Here is a 24891-nt window from a genome sequence, read left to right as displayed (position 1 = left end):
CTCTAACCTCTCTGTACCAAATTCAGTGGATTCCGTGTTTAGAACAGGGAGTACTCACGTTATTTGAAATAAAATGTCTTGTAATCCCCAAACCTGGCTGGCTTCTGAGGTGTGAGTTCTCATTCCAAATGAATGAGGCATGTTTACAGACTGACCAGGGAACACTAGGGCTATGAAGATTACCATGAAGAAAATGCAATCTAAGATATCTTACGGAATTTTCCGTATTATACCAAACACAACAAAAGCTTTCACTGGGATTTCAATAAATTTAGTTCTACACATTGCTGCAGAAATTTAGTTAGTCTCCCTTTCTCTAGTGAATAGCTGGGGTAGCAGCTGGTGTGTTTTGTATTTAAAATGTGAAAAAAGAACTCTCCTTCTCTCTCAGTACCTACATAAATGTGCTTGAGAAAATTTGGAAAAATGATTTACTTTAAGTAAAATGACTTTATTTCCTTCACTGTGAGGTGTTTGAGATGCTTTTAAACATCTAAGAGTAAGAGTCATGTTTTCAAAAAGCATATCGATTTCTTCTGCAGGAAGCTACAATGCATAAAAACATATCCTTTAAATTTATGTAAATTTCAATGCACATGCTTGAACGTATATCCTCATTCTTCAACACTTTCTGGGTAGAATCTTTAATGCCTGATCTTTATGAAATAATTTAGGTGACATGTAAGTACTGTGAGGTAGCCAGACAAAGATATCATAATTTCGTATTACTTTAAAGAGTGTATAACGGTCTCATTTTGTCATTACCATACAGGTTAGATCACATGTCATGTTATTCAGCCAAATTCTGTAAAATTGAAAGCATATTTAAAAATCAATGCAAAGACATTAGGGAATGCCTGAAACGGATGAGAACCAAATCAATTTCCTTATTTCTTAGATTTAAAATGGGAATAATTTGTTGATCATTCATAGGAACTGTAATTTAACAAAACAGACTCCAATGAATGCTGAAATATTTGATTTTCTTAGCTCTTATTTTTTACACAATTGATTTCTGTCAGTATGGATGTGAAAAATTCCAACATATTTAAACACACTGCAATTCACCTGACCTGTGACACGACACAAAACACCTGACATAACATATCATAATAACTACTTGTTACTAATACGGTCTATTAAACGAGACAAAGCTTCAGTTCCACAACTATGATCTGTTTAATGTATTGACTTCCATATTATGGTTTACATACACAGTTAATTGAACATTTTGCAAACTCAGTGAGAAACTGAATTGAGACTATTTAAAAATATCTTTCACTATGAATTTCTAAATATCCTATTACACACATAATATATGAAGGAAATCATCAGTCACCTGTCTACTATGTTACAGGTGCTTTACATAAATTATCTCACTTAATCCTCAGAAATATATTATTTATTATTGCTCTGAGAAGGTAAATAACTTGTCCAGGGGTTCCATGGCTGGTGAGACCTCCTCATGTCACTCTATCACTCAACAGCATTTGACTTCCTCCTTCTAGAAACACTTTGTTCCTTTGGCTTCTGTAATATTACAAACTCCTCTTTTACCTTCTCCTAGATCTTCCTCTCTCAATTCAGTTCTCTTATAAGACCTTTCCTGACAATCCTTCATACAACACACACAAACATACACGCACGCACGCACTCACGCATGCACTGCGCACCCTTATCTACCCTCCCCTACCACTTTCTTTTCCTTTATCTTGCTTTATTTTGTTCGCAAAACCTATTTGTTCATAAAACCTATTTGTTTTGTTGTCTGTTTCCCCTACGGTTCACCCATCTCCACTGCCCAACAAAGCTCCCAGTTTGGGATTGACAAGATTGGGATCTCATTTGTCTCTTTCCCCCCATATTCTCAGTGACAATATTCTCTACAACAATGCCCAACACAAAGTAAGCCCTCAATAAATGTATTGAATAGGGGCGCCTGGGTGGCGCAGTTAGTTAAGCGTCCGACTTCAGCCAGGTCATGATCTCGCGGTCCGGGAGTTCGAGCCCCGCGTCAGGCTCTGGGCTGATGGCTCAGAGCCTGGAGCCTGTTTCCGATTCTGTGTCTCCCTCTCTCTCTGCCCCTCCCCCGTTCATGCTCTGTCTCTCTCTGTCCCCAAAATAAATAAACGTTGGAAAAAAAATAATTAAAAATAAATAAATAAATAAATGTATTGAATAAATGAATGACTAGAAGTTGCGGAGCTGGGATTTGAATCCAGGTATTTCTAACTCTAGGCCAATACTTATTTTTACCAGATCTGGTAAATTTTAATTTCAAATATAGCATGCCTTTATTAAACGTTTCCAAAGAGTGGGGCACCTGGGTGGCTCAATTGGTTAAACATTTGACTCTTGGTTTCAGCTCAGGTCATGATCTCACGGTTTGTGGGTTTGAGATCCCACGTCAGGCTCTGCACTGACCACATGGAGCCTGCTCAAGATTCCCCACCCCCTTCTCTCTCTCTCTCTCTGCCCCTCCTCCCCACCATCAAACGTAAAATAAACATTAAAAAAAAAGGTTCCAAAGAGTAAACTCACATTCTTTGTAACGAATCCTAGAGCCCTGCCCCTCTCTGCTCCACCCAGAGCCTATAACTGAAGAAAGCTGTTTTACTGAAAGAAAGAGAATGAGGGACCACACAGTCCAGGAAGAAAGAAAAAAGGAGCTAACATTTATTGCATACTTACTTTGTTCTGAGAAATATATGTACAGACATACGTATGCACATACTTGCTGTGTTATTATCTATACTTGCATGTGTTTATTTCTGTATATGTATAACTCACTTTTACTTTATCCTAATGACAATAATATAGAGCAGGTAATATTAATCTGTTATTTTTAGATGTGGACACAGAGCCTCACAGAGTTATTCACAGTCACTCAAGAATGTTCCAATAATCTTTGTGTGTGGGAAGGTATGTGTCTGACAAAATCTCTATTTCTCAATCTTTTTTTGCCTACCTGAAATATATTTGAAGTAGAATACTGAAAAGTAAAAAACAATTGCAAAACATTTAATATTCCAGATTGCTTCATTTCATTCAGAAAAGACTCAAGCAACTGGTAAAGAAGGTGGAACAGATAGAATGAGTACTTCTCTTTGGGGCAGGAACCATTCATCTATCCTCTAGCTTAAGTCAACAATTTTGCTCCACCATAGGTTCACTGTCCACTTTCAAGCTAAACAAGAAGGGCAGAAGTAAGAATGATAGAAGCAATTTATTTGGGGAGAGTTATCACTGGAGCACATAATTAACCACTTGCCTCTCCAAGGGGGTTCCTGCCCAAAGTAGTGAGGAGATCTTCCGAGAAGCAGCTGGAGAACTGTGTCCCCTGGTCTTTGGGATGGGGAAAAGGGAATATCAGAGAGTGTTCTCTTCCTAGAGAAACTTGAAGCTGAGAGGTTGGGAGGGGATGGAGGCTATGATGGGAGCAAAGTGTAAGTGTTCCACTGGCAAGGCAGAGATGTGTCAGTTTCCCTCTGGATCAAGTGTCCCAATAAACTGGTCTTGAGTCACTCTGCCCAGGACTGTACTCAGAGAGGGAGATCATTAAAAGCCAAGAGCTGTGGCTGGAGTTGTAAGAGGATCATTGCCTGTGCCAGGCAATGTTGAATTAGGATGTTCCTAATGAAGTAGGATCACTCAAACATCCACAGAAGCACCTCAGCAAGAGAAAAAGCTAGCCTTTGGAGATGTGCCATACTCAGCAGGAATCAAAGCCTGATAACAACCAAAGACATATCAGGCTCTGCGCATTCTTCCCTAGTCCCTCCTTCCCCCATGTGCTTGATCCTAGAGGGAACAAAAACAGTGGCTCAAGAGTGGGAGAGGAAGTGGGCGAAAGATGAGAGAAGAAAACTAGTACAATTCTCCCTTCCCTACTGCAGATTACTGGCTATGAGTTGATGGGTAGTGGGGGTGGCGTAGGGGGAGCTTTTAACTGAATATGAGACTGAAGTTTTGACATTAGATTGGATTAGGCTTTTTCTTTTTTTTATTGAGGTATAACAAACATAGTATAAATTTTTTCATGCATCTCATGCATATATACACATACTTGGGTAAGCTGCCCCCCCCCAAAACAGATACAAATATAAAACTTTTCTTGTAATCTAGAAAGACTTCTCTTATTTCTTCCTAGTCAATACCCACCCTGCTAAAGTTACCACTATTTTCACTTTCATCACCACAGGTTAATTTTTCTTATCTTGAACTTCATATACATGAAATCATATATAGGAACTCTTTGTGTCTGGCTTCATTTGCTCAATCTTATGTCTGTGAGAGTTAAATATGTTTTTGGGTGGGGCAGTAGCTCATCTTTTCCAATCATATTTTACGTTATTTTATAAGTACTACATCAGAATATTTACCCATTCTCTTTATGATGGATGGACATTTGAATTTTTTCCATTTGATCATGAAAAAAAAGTTGCTAAAACCTTGCTGAACATGTGTTTTGGTGGACATATGTACTCATTTCTGTTGAGTAAATCTCTGAGAGTAGAACTGCTAAGTCACAGGGTAGGCCTATGTTTAGTGCTAGTAGATATTGCCAAACATTTTCCCAAAGTACTTGAAGCGTTTTCCACTCCCACCAGCAACGTACAAGGATTTCAGTTATTAGACATCTGCATTAATACTTGATACTGACAATCTTTTCAAATTTTAGCCATTCTGAAACATGTGCAGTGGTATCTCATTATAATTTGCACGTTCCTGATGACTAATGATGAATCGTTTTCCAGATGCTTTTTGAAGATTTGGACATCTTTGTTTATGAAATGTCCATTCAAATATTTGCCTATTTTTTATTGTCACCTATGGTTTTGTTTTTTTTTGTTTCTTTTTTTTTGTTTTTTTTTTTTATTGATTTGTATGAGCTACTTATATAGATAGTCTGGGTACAAGCCTTTTGTTGGATATCTGACTAACAATATGATTATTCTAAATATCTTCTCCAATTCTCATGGTTTGTCTTTTATTCTCTTAACAGTGGTTTTTCTTGAACAGGTGTTTTTAATTTTAATGAAGTCTAATTAATCTTTTCATATATAGTTATGTTTTTGTGACTTAAAATGCTCTCCTATGTTTTCTTCTAGTGGACTGGACTTTTTAAATAACTGAAAGAGGCTGGAAAAACTATGAATTCACCCTAAAATTTTATCTAAAAAGAGGAAAGAATGATTTTATAGAACTAAAGTGTGCTAACGAGGGCATGTAATAATGTTCTCTGCTTGTGCCTCAGAGTCTAGCTCATTCAATAAGTCAGTTATACTTGGTTTGACTATGAAGATTCATTTGAGAAGTGTATCTTTTCTTAAAATGAATAATACTCCTAGTGAGTATATTAGACACTCCTGATTTATTACCTAAGTTTATTATAGATTTGACATAGTTATTATGCAGAATCAGAAGACTTTCCATTTGTGAATATCTATCGAATGCCTTAGGGCAATCTACACAAAGATGTACTTCTCTTATAATTTGATTTTCTTAGTTTGTGTGTCATATTGAAAAATTGTGGGCGAGAATTTAGAAATATTTCCAATCTACTCTGTCACTGACTACCTAGTAGATAGCCCATCCATATCCATAGAGTTGATTTTCCAAAACTACATTACAAGGTTGGATTTGGACTTCTAATCTGTCTTTTGGCATCCACCTAATGGTCTAAAACTAGAAACCTAGGAGTCATCCTTAACTCCCTCTCCTCTCACCTGCTATATCTATATTCACCAAGGACCCTCCATTCTACTTCTGAAATAATTTTTCAATATGTATTTGCTTTTTGTCACTCTCACTGCCACCACTTTACTCTAGGCCAATGCCTTTTTCCCTCAAATCACCATACCACCTTCTCATTAGTCCCACACCTCCAGTCCAGCCTTGCTCCCAACCATTTTCCATATGCAGTCAAGGTGGCCTCCCCAAGTTAGTAATAGCTAAGTTGTCTGTAGCACTTACTCTGTGCTTGGTAGTTTAGAACAAGGATCTCATTTCATGTTTATGACAACCCTAAGAGGGAGGGGCTATATTTTTCTTTCTGTTTAAATGGGATCACTGAAGCTTAAAGAGGAAGAGTAACTTCCCCCAAGGTCATTTAGTAGGGAAGGAGTCTACAGACCTGATCAGATCGCTCACCCCATTTGCCCTTAAATTCACTGAAAGAATCACGTTATTTCTCTGTGCTGGGCCCTGTGCATGCTGTTCCCTCTGCCTGGAACATATTTCCTCTACTCTCTACTCCCTGTACCCCTTTTTCCTAACCAATACCTTATCTTTCAGGCATTATTACTCCTGAGGTCCCTTAGAATTAAGGTATCTACTTACATATTTTCATAGTTCTTTATCTTCTATCACAATATTTATTACATTTTCTGTTAATACTTGTTTAACTGTCTTCACTAAATGCAAATTCTATGGGGGGAGGAGTGGTCTATCTTGCATATTCTTGTTCTTGTGACAGCCACATAATACCTGACACTTGGCAAATATTAAAGGGAAAAATGTTGGCAGGATATTTTTGGTTTACTGATTATTCAATGAGTAATATAACGAACCACAAAACTGCAAAATAAACCATCCAATAGAAATGGCACTCTTTTATCAAAGAGTTCTGAAATAGATCATCAGGAAGGCTGTAAACTTGCTATAAGTTCCTTGAGCGCAGTGTCTGTATCTTACCACTTCTGTCATGCTTTCTACACAATGGCCATTTATTATATGACTGTCAAGCAGAATTGCTCACAATGATGCCTCTCTTTGGATGATCTTCTCCATCCATCACTACAGGCATACCTCATGCCTCCCCTCATCTGAAAATATAGACTGGTATGGATCCTGGAGCCAGACTACCTGTGCTCAAATTCTAGTTCCACTCATGTACGACCTTGGCAAATGATTAAACCGTCATGTATCTTCTTCTGAAAATTGTACAGAAGAATTGTACCTATTTCAGAATGTACAGAATTGTACCTATTTCATAGGGTTGATACAAAGATTCAGTGGGTTCATATAAAGTATTAGAATGGTGCTAGACATAGAGAAAGCACTGTGATGTTGCTGCTGCTACTATTATACTGAAATGAATCCTCTGAACTTCTTGAAAGCAAATGCCTTAGTTATCTTTTTACCTCCTTCAACATTGCCCACACATCACTGGCCCGCAATAAATATAACATTGATAGATTAAGAGATTACTGCATTTCTAAAAACAGCCAATGCCAGATAGAGTCAGACAAAGATTTCTTTTCATGTAGGTCAAAAGGATGCTATTTACTTCAAGCCAAGTCAAAGTTGTGTTTTGTAAATAAGTTGTAAGGATGGATTTTGAAAGGCTTTAGAAGAATTCTTTGAATGGAGCCAATTAAAATGGAGCTGCTAGAGCAAAAGCACCAAGAGGAGTAGGTCACTGATTCTTGCTTGCTTTCCCAAGATTCTGACAAGTGCACAGTTTAAGGGGGGAAAAAAAGCGCCAATGCACAGTAGAAGCTGCTTCCATTTCCTTTTTTAAGACTTCTTCCATCAGAGACTAAGTATCCAATGAAGTAGGACACAGCCTCACCACCAAAAAAAAAAAAAAAAAAAAAGCAGACTGTCAATCTTGGGCAGCAACTGAAATCATGAGATCCATAAATTGAGCAAAGTATTGGGGGAATCTGTAGTTCTATCTCTATTGTACATTAAGATCACATTATTATATTTTAATATCTACTAAATGTACAAAATATAAATTTTATCAAAAACTATGGTTCATTAATAATATCTTTTATACTCTTAGAAAGAAAGCATAAAGCAAAACACTATCTTACATGTATATAAGCAATGAATTCAATCAATACTAAGACAGATAATCGCTTTCCTTTTGTCAAGGATCTCTATGTATATTATTACTTAAAATTTTTATCTGGATACCTAGCTATAAAAGATACAGTAAATATTACATATTTAATATTAAAACTTAAAAGGATACATCAAAATATTATTTAGTACCTTATAATTGATGGTAGCTGACTTTATGACTGCATTTAACATTAAAGTTTATCTCTACTTAAAGCACAGCTACATCATTAACTTTAGGCTCAGAAGCTTCATAAATCAGAATTTTCTTATTCTTGATGAATAATGCTTCAAAATTATTACACTTAGTGTTAAAAAGCAGGGGGATGGTTACCAACATCAATATCTGAAAGTCCTGCTCAGGCTCCTTAAGGAGGGTAGGTATACAGTTACTGTTTCTCAATACACAGCAGTTTTACTTAAATGAAGCAATGCTTTCAGCACTCAAATTGTAGAATTGGAGAGGTCTGTTTGATTGAGTCTCATCTCCATTTCCTACTAGCCAAGAGTTCTTAAGCAAGTTATTTAATGTCCTTCAGTAAAATTCAGTACAGTTTTATATACTTTATCTAAATATCTCGGGGCAAATGCATTCAAATTATATAACATTTTACATAGATATATTGTATCTAATGTATTTTTATATACACGTATACACACACAAAGTAACCATTCCAGTGGGCTCTGAGGAAGCACTCAATAAGCAAACACATTACATATTTCTGCCACAGAGCACATTAGTATTCATATTTAATGAGATAAAATAAAGCAGAAAAGAAGCCCCATGTCATTTCCGGTCAGATACTGCCCTGACCCAAACTCTTTTGGCTCTGCTCTTGGTTTTCAGAGCTCTTCTGTTTCTGAACAGAAAATGTGGACAAGGAGTGGAAGACCTGTAACTCTTCCTTCCCGGGCTGTGCTAAGTGTTACATGGTAACATGCATAGAAAGCACACAGTCCATATTAAAGCCACATTTAGCGGTCATTGCTGTCTCTGTCATCAACATTATTATAATTTTGACAAACTACAAAATACATTAAAGTATTCAAAGTGATGATTGCTGACTGACAGAGTTCCGAGTGAATTTTATCTTGTTATCTACACTTTTCTGTATTTTATAAATTCTATGTAGTGGACAGTTACTATCTTTAGAATAAAGCATCTTTATACAACTTAAAATATTTATTGTGCCTTCATTTAAAAGTATTTACTTTCTTAAGTCATTGTATTTCTTCCTAGACTTTCTTTGTCTTGTCTTTTTTCTTCTATCGTACAAAGAAAAATTCTTCTGAGGTCCCTGTGTTTAAAATGCTCTTGGGTTATACCTTCATTAGAGGCAAAGTAACTTTATTCTTTGACTCCATATTCATATTTTTTTCTCTTCTGACCAAGCAAGGCTATTTTGGGGTACTCATACTAAAAACACGGTTGAGCTAATCTACAAGGTATTTCTTCAGTTCCTGAGCTACTGGAATAATGTATTTATAGATCTGTGAACTGTTTGAAATCATAAAAATAAGACATAAAAATGAATACCAAAATTCTCACATCAATTCTAACAGTTATAGTCCTTGTCTTCATAAAGAATATTTTTAAAATTATAACTAAAATCAAAGCCAAAAAAATGACAGGCAAAAAAACCAAAACACAAACAAACAAAACAACACACACACACACACACACACACACCACCACCACCACCACCATAAACTTATGTTAGCTTTCCCTATTATTGTATAGTGCAGTGGTATCCAATGGAACTTTCTTCAAATGATGGAAATGTCCCACAATCTGCACTGTTCAATACAATAACCACCAGCCACATGTAGTTATTAAACACTTGAAATGTGGCTAGTGGAACCAAGGACCTCAATTTTAAATTTTATTTAATTTTCTAATTAATTTAAAAGTAAACTTAATTAGCCACATGTTGGTAATGAATTAGTGCAGGCCCATAAAACTCCTGTTTTTGCAGCCCTATTGAATGGACACACTGAATGTCACTTCAATTTTAAAATGATCTGTAATATTATCCATAGGATAAAATTTGAGAGGTCTTTTCTATAATTTTATTTGGAAAGAACCATTGAAAATCAAATTGTCACAGGCTCCATGAATGAAAGTTTCTGCTTCATTGTGCTATGTTGGTGGTAGTTGGCTACAGAATTTATCACTTCATTCAACATTTGTGCTTGTCTGAATCTGTTCTCTGGTTTTTTATCTACCCCACATTACCAATTATGTCCAATAAATAAACATCCCCAAAGTGGCTTTAGACGGGCAACTGTTAAAAACAAAACAAAACCACCACCACCACCAACAGAACAGCACGGCCAATTAATAAATGAACCTCTTCCATCAAAGAACAAGGCAAGTAACAAAAGCCAATTAAAAATCTATCACAGTCCAAAAAAAAAAAAAACCCTTTAAATTCCACGTCAGTACACTGACCTACTGCTCAGTATTAAAAACTTCACCCAATTTTTGGAAACCTCCAGAAAGCTTCTGTTTCGGCATTCATTATACTGCAGCTCACAATTAACACTGCCAGACTCCTTTCTAATCAATTATTCACTAAGATGTCTAGCATTTCTTTGGAGCCCCTTACCTCAACATCACAACGGTTTAAGAGATGACACATGTCTGTGTACTTTTCAGAATAAAAGACAGACTTTAAGCAAGTTTTAACACTAAATGAGAACAAGGGTAAGAGAAGAGAAATCAACCCTTTTAGTCAAAGTTGAGCTTCCGGCGAGCTGCAGGCAGTGCACAGCATGAGAGAGTCTGGCTCCAGAAAGTGCCCATGTGTTGACAGCTGAATAAGAGTTTGAAGGCTTAATGGTACAAATGTTCTGTCAATGGTACTGTTACACAGGGCTTTACTTAACCAGAACTGCCAAAAATCTCCAAAGCTGTTGACAACCAATGATGTGAAGTTAATTCACTCTAGGCTCTGACATTAAATTAGCAAGTTGTTATTTTCACATAGGTAGTAACCCTGTGCTGACTTAACCGAGGAGAACAAACCATCTTTTGGCCCAGCCTAAAACTTGAAAGGAGCAAGACCTAAAGACCATAAAAAATACAACTTGTGTCCCTCCCTTCCTTCTTGAATGAATCCACTAGATACTAACGTGGCATTGTGTAACATTTTTATCAAGTGCAAATTCAATTTGCATCACAGGTGAGAGATCTCCAAAAGGAAAGTTGTCCCAAAAGTATGAACATTCAAAATAATCTGGGAGTAAATCAGAATCAGCAACAGATAACCCCTTCCAGTGTCTAGAATAAGATGTAAAAATAAAGAGACTGCAGTCTATAAAATTATTTCCATTATTAACATTCAGTGTGTTGGAACTTTAAAGCTTTCTGTAGGCATCTCAGCGTTAAGTAAACGATGACAAGTTATTTTGAAAGCTACCCAGCCATGCCAGTCCTTGTCTTGCATACCTATCAGGGGGCACTTATTCTGCGACTTAGCAGTCTGTCTTCTATTAAGATTTACTATTCAGGGTTGATATCACCAAGATGAAAAAGCGAGCCACTGAGTAGAACTACATCTCTCACATATTCCCCCGGCAGGTATGCTACATTAGTTAAGAGCATAAGCCCTGGTGCCAGACATCCTGGGTTCAAATGCTGCCCTACCACCTAATATCTGTGTGACTCTGTTCAAGTTACCTAATCTCTCCGGGCCTCAGCTTCCAGTAAAATGGGGACAACACAGTACCTACATATCTTAGTGTGATTGCAAGGATTAAATAAATGTCCACATGTTAAATGCCCAGTACAGTTCCTGGTACTTAGTAAGCATTTAAAAAATGTTGGTTAACATGGGCACCTGGGTGGCTCAGTCAGTTAAGCATCCGACTTCAGCTCAGGTCATGACCTTGCGGTTTGTGGGTTTGAGCCCCACATTGGGCTCTGTGCTGACAGCTCAGGGCCTGGAGCTGCTTCGGGTTCTGTGTCTCCTTCTTTCTCTGCTCCTCCCCTGCTCGTGCTCTGCCTCTCTCTCTCTCTCAAAAATAAACATTAAATTTTTTTTTAAATGTTGGTTAATATACTATTATTAGTTTTTTGAAAAGATACAGCTAAAACCGACAAAACAGCTTCATGTTTAAACATCAAATATCAAAGTAAATAGAGAGAAGAAAGGTTGATAAAAGAAATGGGGTTATCCTCTTTGGAATCTATCTTTGCTGGTAATATTGACAGCTAAATTCTTCTTTCCTAAATGATGTTTCTATGAAACATTCACCGTGTGTGATTCGTATAACATGAGGGCTCCACAGCAGACAAATGAGGCTTATTCCTGAGGCCTGATTACTGATAGAACATACAATGAGTAATGTTAGAGGCATTATCTTTGTTATTACGGTGAATGATTTATTCTGTAACATAGCTCAGGGATCCCAATATTAACATATCTTGCAGCAATCAATCATATTCAATTTTGACTTTCAAATCTTTGGGAAACATCAAATGATACTAAGCATACAGCTTAATTGTATAGACTGCTGATGTGGACAATAATGCCATTAGTGGGGCCCAAAAAGCTAAATCAGCAGTATTGAGTATGAAAATAAAAGAGGTTGGAGTTCTGAAGAAAAAGAGTTAACCCACCAATTTAAACAAGATAAAAACACTAAAAATAATTTGCAAAACAATTTTCCTCATGCATTTAATAAACATGTGTCAGAAGAAACAAAAATCACAGAAGCAGAAAGTAAAAAAAATCAATTAAAATAAAGTCACGGGGCATGGCAGAGAATTATTTCTGGCAGTGATTTGATATAATATGGTTAATACTTCTAGTCAGCCAAATTAACACAATTTTGCCACTGTAGATTTACAGTCGCAAAATGCACACTCCCCAGAGGCTTGTTCCAAGAATCAGAGTAACAAATTCCTTTTAGACAGAACAATTTGACCATTTTCTTCTGAACATAAGTAATGAAAAAAAAAAAAAAACCAAACACCTCATCCCTCAGAAAAAATTAATTTGCTATCCATTCACATTGGGCCATCTTTTCCCTCCTTGATTTCCCCTTCAAAGTCCTTGAATAGAAACCGGTCCATTTGTCGCTCCATTTGTATCAACAGATATGCTTTTATTTCTTATCGGTCTGCCTATTCGTATCATGTGTACTCCACCATGCTATTGATTGAAAGAGGCTCAGGCAAGGTGGTGTCAGCTTCTGTTCCTAAAGGGAGTCCCCTGAGCACACTGGTGAGGCACTTAAGGTCAAGTCAGAATTGTCTGTTTCTATATTAAAACTGCAGGGCACAAAGAATGGAGAATTCTCAAGCATGCAAAACAAATACCAGCATTCAACCTTTTTTGTTTTTATCTTTACCCACAGAGCTCACAGGTACTTTTCATGGTGAAAAACTTGGCTTTGTAGAAGCAAAAATGAGTGTAAGCCATTTTTTCTTACACTTCATGCTTTTCTTTTCTCTCTGCTATTTATCTTTCCAAATGGTTACTCCAAAAGGAGAGAAATCATCATGCAAATAAAGGTATTACATCACATCACTGCTAGAGAGAAAGGACCTAGTAACTGCCCTCAAAGGTTAATTTGGCCTTTTCCTGATCACTTGTGAGGTATCTGCACACCTGAAGGAGAAAATAAAGTTAACCACATTTCGCCCACTATGTACTTAGCGCCATAAAAATTCCCTAGATCTGGTTTACAGGAAGAACCTCAAAATTCATTCATCACACACCTTGCAGAGCACACTATGTGCAGTGCTTTTCCTGGAACTAGGTTTCAAAGATGGATCTAATGTGCTTGCCCTCAGGGAGTTCACAATTCGCTATTTCCAGTGTAACATGTGCTGTGATATGACATGAAGAGCACGTCAAAGGACAGAACGACACGTCATGGTATAAAGAGGTTGCAAGTTAGACTGGGGATCAAATGCCTTTCTCGGCATATTGGGGAACTCTTAGTAAGGGCATCTACCTTCTTGAGCTTCATTTTAGCCACATATAACATAGACATAGTATTATTTACCTTATAGAGTGTCCTCGACAGATGGTTAAGAGTTTGTTTCCCTCCTTGCATACGAGTCAAGAACAATTCTTTGGTCTAAAGGCAGTGAGGACAATGGGAGAAGGGGCCAAAGAAAAGGCAGAGTTGAGTCTGGCCTTTGCAGAACAAGTTATATTTCAACAGAGAAAAATGGGAAGGGAGCGCCTGGCTGGCTCATTAGGCGGAGCATGGGACTCTTGATCTCAGGGTTGTGAGTTCAAGCCCCATGTTAGGTATAGAGATTATTTAAAATCTTTTAAAAACAGAGAGAAGAATGGGAAGTGAGAGATTCGTAGCAAAGGGAGCATTATGAGGAAAAAAGAAGCTGTCAAAAGTACATGATTTAAGAAAAAGCACATGGTATGTTCAGAAGCAGAGCACAGTGGGTAAGAGGAATTAGAATTATGACGTCAGCCTGATTGAGCTGGGATCACGTTGCCTACTAGGATCACAATGACTTGCTTATCTGGCAGGTCACTTTTCTCATGTTTTGTCCACATAAAAGTATATAAGTCATAGGGGATACTGAGGATTAAATGGAAATTACATATATAAACAGGGATTCGTGAATAACAAATGTTATTGCTACTATTGTTAGACCTATTATTACCAGAGAAGTCTAGATGGTTCAGGATGGCTCAAACATAAGGAAAATGGAAAAAGTGTAGGTTAAGAGTGGTATTTCACATTCTGCCTTTTGATTCCCAGGTATCTAGTTACTTAGTTAGTACTCTTGAAGTAGTATTTTACTTCAAATGGATGACGGTAACTTTGATCAGGCTACTTTACGTCTCTTCCCATTGCAAAATATATATTGGTCAAGTGGTTCTTAAATCTCGGTGTGCATCAGGACCCCCTAGGAGTCAGATTAAAAAAAAAAAAAAAAAGGCTTGCATCTATTGGGTCTAAACCTAGAGATTCTCATTCAAGAATTCACTTCCCCAGTAGTTCTCATTAACAGCCAAATTTGAAAACCTTCATTGTAGTTTACTCAGAAGCCAGGTCAATGTTTTTCTTACTTACCCACTGAATAAAATAACATCTAGCTTATCTAATAATAAGAGATTCATAAAAGCACTAGCTTACCTTTTATTTTTAATTAAAAAAACCCTAATTTATTCAAAGAAGACATGAATAAGATTATAACTTCTTTCTTAATTAGTTACTAAAGCGTTTTGAAAGGATGATGTCATAACAGGGCAAAAAAAAAAGAGAGGCAAGTTAACTTGTCATCAAACATTTAAAAGGGAAATATCATTTGCTGGGATTAAATATCACAACACTGCCGAAATAAGTTGTTTTACTATCGTTTACTCTCAGTTACATGTAACAATGTAAATGATGAATAAGAAACCCAAGTAACTCCTCTTGGTTTCAACATTATTATTAGGAAGATCTAAATTTTGATTTTGCCGGAGTCCCTTTGTTCTTTCAGTAGGTCTGTCTTAAAGAATATCAATCAGCCATCTCAGAGAGCTCCATTTGCTTCACAAAGTAATTGTTTATTTTATTAAAATCATTTATGGCTTCTTAGTGTACCTAAGAGTTTATTGATCATTATTTGACAGGAGGTCCTAGAAGAACATTTTAAGGAACAGGCTGATGAGAAATATACCCCTGAATACCCCTGAAGTTATAATATAAAAATAATTCTATGTGATTTGTAAATAAATTCAAGGGGAGGACAAAATATAAGGGCTGGCAAGGTAAGACCAGGTCAAGAAGTGCCATGTTAAAAATTTGGACTTTACCCTAAGACATAGGAGGAACTATTCAGGTTGGGTTTTTTGTTTTTGTTTTTGTTTTTGTTTTAATGTTTATTTATTTATTTATTTATTTTTGACAGAGAGAGAGCATGAGCAAGGGAGGGGCAGAAAGAGAGAGGAAGACACAGAATCTGAAGCAGGTGTCAGGCTCTGAGCTGTCAGCACAGAGCCCGATGGAGGCTCAAACACATGAACCACAAGGTCTTAACCTGAGACAAAGACAGACACTTAAGGGACTGAGCTACCCAGGTGCCCCTATTTGACAATTCTGATGGTAAAACTTACATATATGGCGTCTCAAAAACAAAACAAATGAAGAAACAAACAAAAAGCAGAGTGAGACCTACAAATACAGAGAACAAACTGATTGTTGCCAGAGGGGAGGGGGATTGGGAGGATGAGCAAAATGGGTGAAGGGGAGAGGGAGATACAGGCTTCCAGGTATAAATGAATAAGCCACGGGATTAAAAGGCACATCACAGGGAATACAGTCAAAGGTACTGTCATAGTGTTATATGGTGACCGATGGTAGCTGCATGCACAATGATAGATATTCAGGTGATAAAATCAATAGGATGTATTGATTGGTTACCTGTGGAAAGCGAGGGCAATACATGAAGCAGAAATTACCACAAGGCTCTCCCTAAGAAAATGGGCAAGCTGTGGTGTTATTCATTGGCCTTGTATTCTAATGGACCTGGCTTTGGATCTGGCTTCTCATTTTTTATTTTGAGGCTTTGGGTAAATTACTTGATCTCTCCGAAACTTACACAAATGGGGACAATAATACTTCACAGAACCAGTAGAGATTACATGAGATAACATATTTAAAGGACCTAGTACAGTGTCTATCACATAATAGGTGTTTAATACATGTTCTTCCCCTCTATCTTCTAACACAGATACTCTGGGTGTGGCTGTTATGAAACGTAAAATGTACTCCTTTAAATTCCTAAAGGAACTAAATTTGTTTCAATACATGAAGCTATTTTAGCACAGTATTTAAAAACACTATGATTTATACTTCTCAGGAGACACAAGACATTTAAAGGAATATCTTGATGCTGAAAAATAGTATGTTCTCATTTCTGGTAACACAGATACATTGAGAGAAGCCTTTGCTTCTAATGTTGTTAAATTATTTCAAAAACAAACAGTAAGGGTTAGACAGGAGCTTTATAATGGAAGACTGATCTTAGGAAAAGCATCCTAGTTTCAATTCATAAGAACAAAGTTTCTGAACCTTGCTTTCGCCTTTGCATTGGCTCTTCCCTTTGCCTGGCATGTTGTCCAGAAATCTTCATGACTAACTGCCTCGTGGCCCTCAAGTTTTTGCTCCTCCTCAATGAGACCAACTTGATCGTGCTCCGTAGATTGCAACCTCCCCACTCCTGCCTGGCACTTCTGGCCCCCCTTACCCAGCTAACTTTTCTTCTGTTTGTTTGTTTGTTTGTTTGTTTTTTCCTTTGCTCCTTAGCACCTACCTCTTTTTTACAAACTGTTCAATTTACTATTTATTTTCTTGTTTATTGTCTGTGCCTTCCTAAATAGGGATATAAACTCCATCAGGCCAGAGACCTAAAACTGTTTTGTTATTTATTTGTTATTATTATGCCAAGTACCTAGACTAGTACCTAGCACAAAGTAGGTATGAAATGAGTATCTGTTGAATAATAAAAAAATTTTAAATTGCCAGAAAATTCTAAATTCATAGGTGTATATGCCAGTATTGTTAAGTAAGCATGCTACTAAGATAAAATAAGTCATCAAAACTGATGGGGGGGGAAAAGGTCTACTATGTGAAGTGGTTGTTGAAACCAAAAATTTCTATTCACTGGTACTTAGCAATGCTCTCTCTAAGAGCATCTGTGCCAAGACCAGTGGAGTACTGGAAAGAGTATGTGTTTTAGGGGGAAGACTGGCTTTGGAAGTAGGTACTTTGACAGTGAGGCATGAGCTGGTAAAGAGAACAAAGATCTGGATTTAAGAGTCTGCGATTTTGCTTTCAAGCATGCAGAGATGCTTCCTTATGCCAAAGAAGGGCATAAATATCCACTTTCTTATCAACAGTTTATCAGGGATACTATCTGCTTAGCCATAGAAAAGATTATAATAATTTATATCTGGCCAAAATGTCATTAGTGTTCTCTCTCTCTCTCTCTCTCTCTCTCTCTCTATCCTGCACCCCCTGCACCTTCCTCCCTCTGTTCCTTTCTCTCTTTGTTTCAGAAAACATAGGAGAATGATGATAATATTCTGGTCTTCAATAAAACATAATTCACAATAGAGCTGATTTTCTAATTCACAGAAACTGTGACTCACAGAGATGACCAATCTTTCTTTTGAGTGAACCCAGCTGCTTTGAAGGGTACAATCAAGCAAGAGTACTGGGGCACCAAGGACAGCCTAGGCTGGAAATGACTTCATGAATTTCCAGAGAAGAAATTCAATTACATCATAATGCTATATTTATATTATAGAGTACATGAAAAAAGGAAAGGTGTTTCAATAATTCCATTTTGCATGGATTTCATGATAGATTTGTTTTCTAGTCTAAAGATTTCCAGGAGATATGAGTAAAATAAATGGGGTTTATGCAACTCTAGAGAATACAGATTAAGATAGAAAAAATGCCAAACTAAATAAGCCTAAAGTCATTTAACAAAGCAATGCCTGTTGATTGATTTATATTTGGTTTTGTAATGGGATTGCACACAGAGTCTACTGTGCCTAACTTCCTGCACTTCACATTTCAGCCCCATCCTTGGCAAATGAAAGCCCAATGGGAAGGCTGATGATAGAAGATCAGATAATCTGCAAAGCAGATAATCTGCTTCTCACAATTGAGTATTAGAACAGTCTAGCAGGCCACCTGAGCCCCCATAATATACCCTTTCCAGGCCCACAAACAGAGCCTTTCAGGTTATTGACCTGAGCCCAGAGGCGTCATGGAGGCTCACAATTAAAAGGCTTTGACCCAACTTCTGACCTCAATGTCCGCTTCCTGTGGAGACTGTCTGAACTGGTCTAACAGAATTGCAGATTTAGGAATGCTCCCCACATTAGTTTCATTCTACCTTCTAGCTCAGAAAACCATTAGGGTCCTATTTGTTCAGATATATGTTGGTGCAACAGCTCAAAACACTTCCTATTAGTCTTTGTTACACAGATGGCTATGATGTTCTCAAAAATTACTTATCCCTTCTATCAAAAGTGACAATCTTTATTTTAAAACATGTAATACGTGTATTTGCAGCTTTAGCGCTGTGCCTAATCAATGAATACCACATCTTTTATTGATGCAGATTTATCAGAAGCCTCAGCAAGATCATAGTAACAGGTCTTTGAGAAACAAGATCTTCAGTAACCTTAATATTGTAATTGCTGTTGCTTGCACAACAAACATGTTCACAACTAGGATAGCTAGCCTAAAAGGAAGCAAATATTTTATCTCATTCAATTGCCTGTGAAACTGCCTGCATGACTGAGAAGCTCAGAAAAGTGAGAAACCTGCTTCTTCAGAGATGGAAACCCCAATCTTGACACCCTCTTGGTCAGAAGAAAGCAATCTTAAATGGAGAATGTTGATAGTAGCAATTAAGTACTTTGCTCTAAATCAGTGTAATTCTTGTCTATATTTTTATTCTCTCCAAGAACATGGCAGTAAGAGACTGTATTTTTTCACTGATATCTCCAGGCCATCCTACCACTGAGTTAGATATATTCCTCCTGGGTGAGAGATGTAAAATTTCCGATAGCTTGAAGACTGGCCCTAGCTCTTGTCAAATTACGCCGTTCAGAGTTCACTCGGTGATTCATACTACACAAATATCTGCTTGCCAAATACCATTTATGTGTGTGTGGTGTGTATATGTGTACAAAAATATAAATAAGCCAAAGAGAGCTAACCTCTTATGTTTTAGAAAGCAGTTGGAGCAAACTTTGATGGGAAGACAACCATCCAAAGGACGTGAGCTTCAGATACAAGTATATAACTAGTCAAATAAAATTTTCTCTGAACCTGAGTATATTCTATCAGTTGTAATTTCTGCAGGTCAATCTACAACCCTATCAAAAGCAGAGAAACAAAATCAACAGCAGTAATAAAAAAAGAAGAAGAAGAAAATAATACCCTAGAGCTTTCAAGCATACGTGGATTTTCAAACAAGGCACATTGGATGCTTAAGTTAACCAGGACCTCACTAATCAACCAGCAAAATGGTAGTGGGTTTGTGATGGTATGTTACTTATATTTGCCAAAGGGTGATTATGTAATTTCTGAGAAAGTAGAGTCTTGCTCTATAAAAGTTACTTGCCATTAATGTGCAAACCACTATCTTTACATTCTGCGTTTTATTTTTTTTTTCAAACCAGACAGGTTCTGTTAGCATTTAATTTTAGTTTTAAAGCAATTCATTTCATAACATACACTTAGTTTAAATCCAACCAATACTTTAGAGCACCTACCATGTACGGAGCGCAAAATTAGTTATTACTGCTGAAGAGTACAATGATGAATTGTATCAGAAGCCGGAATACAGAAAATTTGCCTTTTTAAAATGAATCCATTTGATTCCTATTTATAATTATTGTACCAGTACACAGGAATAGATAAACTGGTACTTTTATATTATTAGATCATAGGGTGTGTTTTTCTACTTTTCCTTTTTTAGCATTACTAACAACTATATTTAGGGAATAAAGTAATCAATCTACCACAAAAACATGTAATTAGCTAATATATTGTTCATCTCAATTCCCAGAATTTCAAAAACTAGATAATGTAACCAGATAAAAATCTAAGCATTTATTTAATTTAAACAGTTCCAGAATCCCTAAAAAGTGAAGAAATGTTGGCCTTCATTTTGGAAAACTTCTCAATTCATTCCAGATCACTCTTTTATAATTGGAATTTTAGCAGAAGCAGATCCAGATTTTGTGGGACCAGAAGCCTACACGATTTAGGGGCTCTTGTCTAAGAAAAGAAGGCAAAATCAGTTCCAGGCCCTTCAAAGGGGCCCATGCAATGGATGAGCCCTAAAGCTTCAGCTTCATTAGCTTCTGAACAAATCCATCTCTGGTTTGCAGCCATCAGTAACAAGCTTTCATTAATGACATGATGTAAAACAGAGCAACAAGTATCTGAAACTTAAGTTGGGGCGGAAATATATTTCTCTGAAATGTAATTATAGGAGCTATGTGGACTTCTGTAAAAATGAACTCCTAAAGGCACCCCCCAGAAACCTACTCTAACATTACCATGCATGGCATCAGGAGGAGGCTCAAGGTTAATCACTCATTTCCCTTTCCAATCTGTCTCAATTACTGTTATGGGATGCTTCAATTAGTCATTCCCATTCTCCCCAGGGATAGGGGGAGATTGCAGATAACTCACCCCAAATAGACTTACACAATTTGAATCCCTCCACCCTGCTAAAGAAAAATCTTCACTAGAGAAAAGCAAGATTTGCTATCATCCACTCTGTATTTTGTCAAGGCCACTCTCTCATCAGACAAAAAGAAGCCATAAGTCTTCTGGGATGCAAGGCCTTCTTTTCCCTTCCCCCGAAGGAGCAAGTTCTGTTTCTACCACACATTCAGCCCAAGACAGCCCTAGGCAATTGTTCTTAAAACTACCCTTGGAAGGCCCTTTCCAGAAGCTAGCCCCTGAGACAGACAACCATGTTATCAATCACGGAGACAGCATTTATACTTTTATTCTACTCCTGTTCTCTACGTGTCACAAGACTGCTTAGCCCTAGACTCTAAAATCTGCAAGAAGAGATATTCAATGACTCTTTAAGAAGCATGTGTGGTATCAGGAGTTTACAGAAGACTACATAGAAAATAATGATTGCTAAATCTATGAAGAGTAATGCCTCTCATCATAGAGAAGGCATCAATCTCTAAATTCATGGGCTAAGAAAAAATTCTAACCCAACAAAAGGCTTTGTTGCAAAAGTCATGTTTTTTTACCCTTGCAAAAAAAAAAAAAATTCAAGTAGTCTAGGTACTACTATGATATGGAGATTACACACATTGTGCTACGACAGCAATAGTGTAAGGTAACATCAACGAATGGACAAAGATTTCTAGTCATGTTGGTATTTCGGTAATTGTTTATTCCTCACAGAAGAACTACATTTGCTCATGGACTGTGTGAAGCGGTCTATTTCTGATCAGTCATTTCCTCCTTTGTGTGCTATCACTGCACTTTGTGCTCATGGCACTTACATCACAATGCAGTTGCAGTTCTCAGGACTATTTCCCCCAATAGACAATAAAGCCCTGGGGGCTGGAAAGGTGGGAGCACTGGGGCTGTTTTCATTTCTGTGTCCTTAGGGATGAGTAGAATGCTGATATATAGTAGGCACTCAATGAGTCGATTTACTGAAGAAGAGTCAGGGAATGGATAATATTAAATGGTGAGATTTATATATTTTAAAAATTGACTGAATTGTGCTCTTCAATTAAATGGGAATGGCAGGAAGCCTAATAGTCTAGGAGTGAACATAGCATATTGAAAAATTTTTAAAAAGCTACTGTAATAAAAGCCGTACAAAAGATGCTCTCAATGGAACCAAGCAGGGCTAAGCTTGAAGTGATTCTTAATATATAGTAACATCTCCTTCCAGAAAAACATTGTAGAACCCAGAGATGAAACATATTCCAGGGGCACCTGGGTGGCTCAGTTGGTTGGTGTCCGACTCTTGGTTTTGGTTCAGGTCATGATCTCACAGTTCATGAGTTTGAGCCCCACATTGGGCTCTGTGGTGACAGTGCAGAGCCTGCTTGGGATTCTCTCTCTCTCTTCCCACCCTGCCCCTCCCCTGCTCGCTCGCTCTTTCTCTCTCTCTCAAAATAAATAAACTTAAAAAAATATTCCATATGTATTTAAAATTATATAATTTATTTCAAATTTCTTATAAGATTGTCACCTTATTTCTTGACTTTCCTTTCATAATGTTTGTGCTTTTGCACATAAGAAAAACACAAAACTCAGTCTTGACTTATGAAACTCTCCTCTATTATAAGCCCAAAACATTTCAAGATATAATTACAGACATACTATGATAGGAACAAGATACAATAAAATAGGCAAAGAGGGAAAGGTTAGGACCGGAGGTCCCTGGGTGGGGGAAAAAACCCACATACTTTGGAACAATGCTGAGAGACATTGACCACAGTAAAGCCCCTCAGGGGTAAGGGGCTTCTTAAGATTGTAACAGACCCCACCTACTCCCCTTCAGGTTCCCCTCAGGAATTTGACAAAATACTTAACTAAAATAAGTAAACCATAAACCTTACACTATATGAGGGAGAGTATGACCATAGTCTGACTCCTCACACAATGGAATTGACCTAATCAGGAACAGCCAACCCAGGCATCTAGAGTTATCAAGCTAAAAAGGGTGGGGCCTGAGAAGGAACTAGGAGGAAGGGAAGGGTAAGTCGACCAGAACCTTATAGAACAGTCCCTCGCCTACAGTTTAGGGCACTCACTTTCAAATGCCTCTTCTCTGTAAAGAGAGCTTTTATACCATTCTTATTTTCTTACTTTCTACTCCAGTAAACTTTTGTCTGCTGCTCATTTTATTATGTGTCCATCTCTTTATTCTTCAAAGCAGTGAGACAATGAATCCTGGGTGTTGAGGTAAACAAATCCTGCAATAATACCCAAGAGATTATTACAAGTTTGATTCCAGACCACTGCAAGAGAGCAAAAATCACAATAAAGGGAGTCAAATGATTTTTTTTTTGTTTCCCCATGCATATAAAAATTATATTTACAATGTCCCGTGGCTTATTAAGTAGGCAATAGCATTATGTCTAAAAAACAAAACAAACCAAAAAACCCAAAACTGTATGTACCTCAAATTAAAAATGCTTTACTGCTAAAAAATGCTAACCATAATCATTTTCTGGTGGAGGGTCTTTACTCGATGTTGATGGCTGCTGACAGCTCAGGGGTTGGGGGAGATCAGGGTGGCTGTGGCAATTTCTTAAAATAAGACAACAATGAAGTTTGCTGCACTGAGGACTCTTCCTTTCCTGAATGACTTCTGGGCAGCATGAGATGCTGTTTGGTAGCATTTTACCCACAGGAGAACTTCTTTCAAAATTGGGAGTCTGTGTTCTCAAACTCTATCGCTGCTTTACAAACCAATTTTATGTAATATTCACAATCCTTGGTTTTCATTTCAACAATCTTCACAGCATCTTCACAGAATATATTCCATCTCCAGAAACCACTTTCTTTGCTCATCGTTAAGAAGCAACACCTCGGGGCGCCTGGGTGGCGCAGTCGGTTAAGCGTCCGACTTCAACCAGGTCACGATCTGGCGGTCCGTGAGTTCGAGCCCCGCGTCGGGCTCTGGGCTGATGGCTCAGAGCCTGGAGCCTGTTTCCGATTCTGTGTCTCCCTCTCTCTCTGCCCCTCCCCCGTTCATGCTCTGTCTCTCTCTGTCACAAAAATAAATAAACGTTGAAAAAAAAAAAAGAAAAAAAAAAGAAGCAACACCTCATCCGTTCAGGTTTGATCATGAGATTGCAGCAATTCAGTCCCACCTTCAAGCTCCACTTGTAATTCTAGTTCTCTGGCCATTTTTACCATATTGTCAGATACTTTCTTCACTGAAGTCTTGAACCCCTCAACTCTTTGCCAGCTCTGTTTATGTTATTTTGACCTCTTCCCATGAATCACAAATGTTCTTGTTGGAATCTAGAATGGTGAATCCTTTCCAGAAAGTTTTGAATTTACTTTGCCCAAATCCATGAAGGAAATCACTATCTATGGCAGCGATAGCCTTATGAAATATATTTCTTAAATAATAAGACCTGAGAATCGAAAGGACTCCTTGACCCACAGGCTGCAGAATTGCTACTGTGTTAACAGGAATGAAAACAACATTCATCTCTTTGTCCATCTCCATCAGAGCTCTTGGGTGACTAGGTGTATTGTCAGCGAGCAGTAATATTTTGAAAGGAATCCTTTTTTTGAGCAGTAGGTCTCAGCGGCGGGCTTAAAACATTCAGTAAACCATGTCGGAAAGAGATGTGCCGTCATCCAGGCTTTGTTGTTACATTTATAGAGCACGGGCAAAGCAGGTTTAGCATAAATCTTAAGGGACCTAGGATTTTCGGAATGATAAACAAGCATGGGCTTCAACTTAAAGTCATCATGTGCACTAGCCCCTAACAAAAGAGTCAGGCTGTCCTTTGAAGCTCTGAAGCCAGG

At 37.5% G+C, this 24891-nt stretch overlaps 1 protein-coding gene across 2 annotated transcripts in view; it reads right to left on the bottom strand.

Moving 5' to 3' along the window:
- Positions 1-24891, bottom strand: part of SLC10A7 (solute carrier family 10 member 7) — a 253210-nt gene that overhangs the window by 92780 nt on the left and 135539 nt on the right. The gene's annotated exons all lie outside the window — the stretch shown is intronic.

The sequence above is a fragment of the Prionailurus bengalensis genome, chromosome B1, assembly GCF_016509475.1.
Source record: "Prionailurus bengalensis isolate Pbe53 chromosome B1, Fcat_Pben_1.1_paternal_pri, whole genome shotgun sequence".
Classification (NCBI taxonomy): Eukaryota; Metazoa; Chordata; class Mammalia; order Carnivora; family Felidae; genus Prionailurus; species Prionailurus bengalensis.
This window is presented reverse-complemented; position numbering and strand designations above follow the sequence as displayed.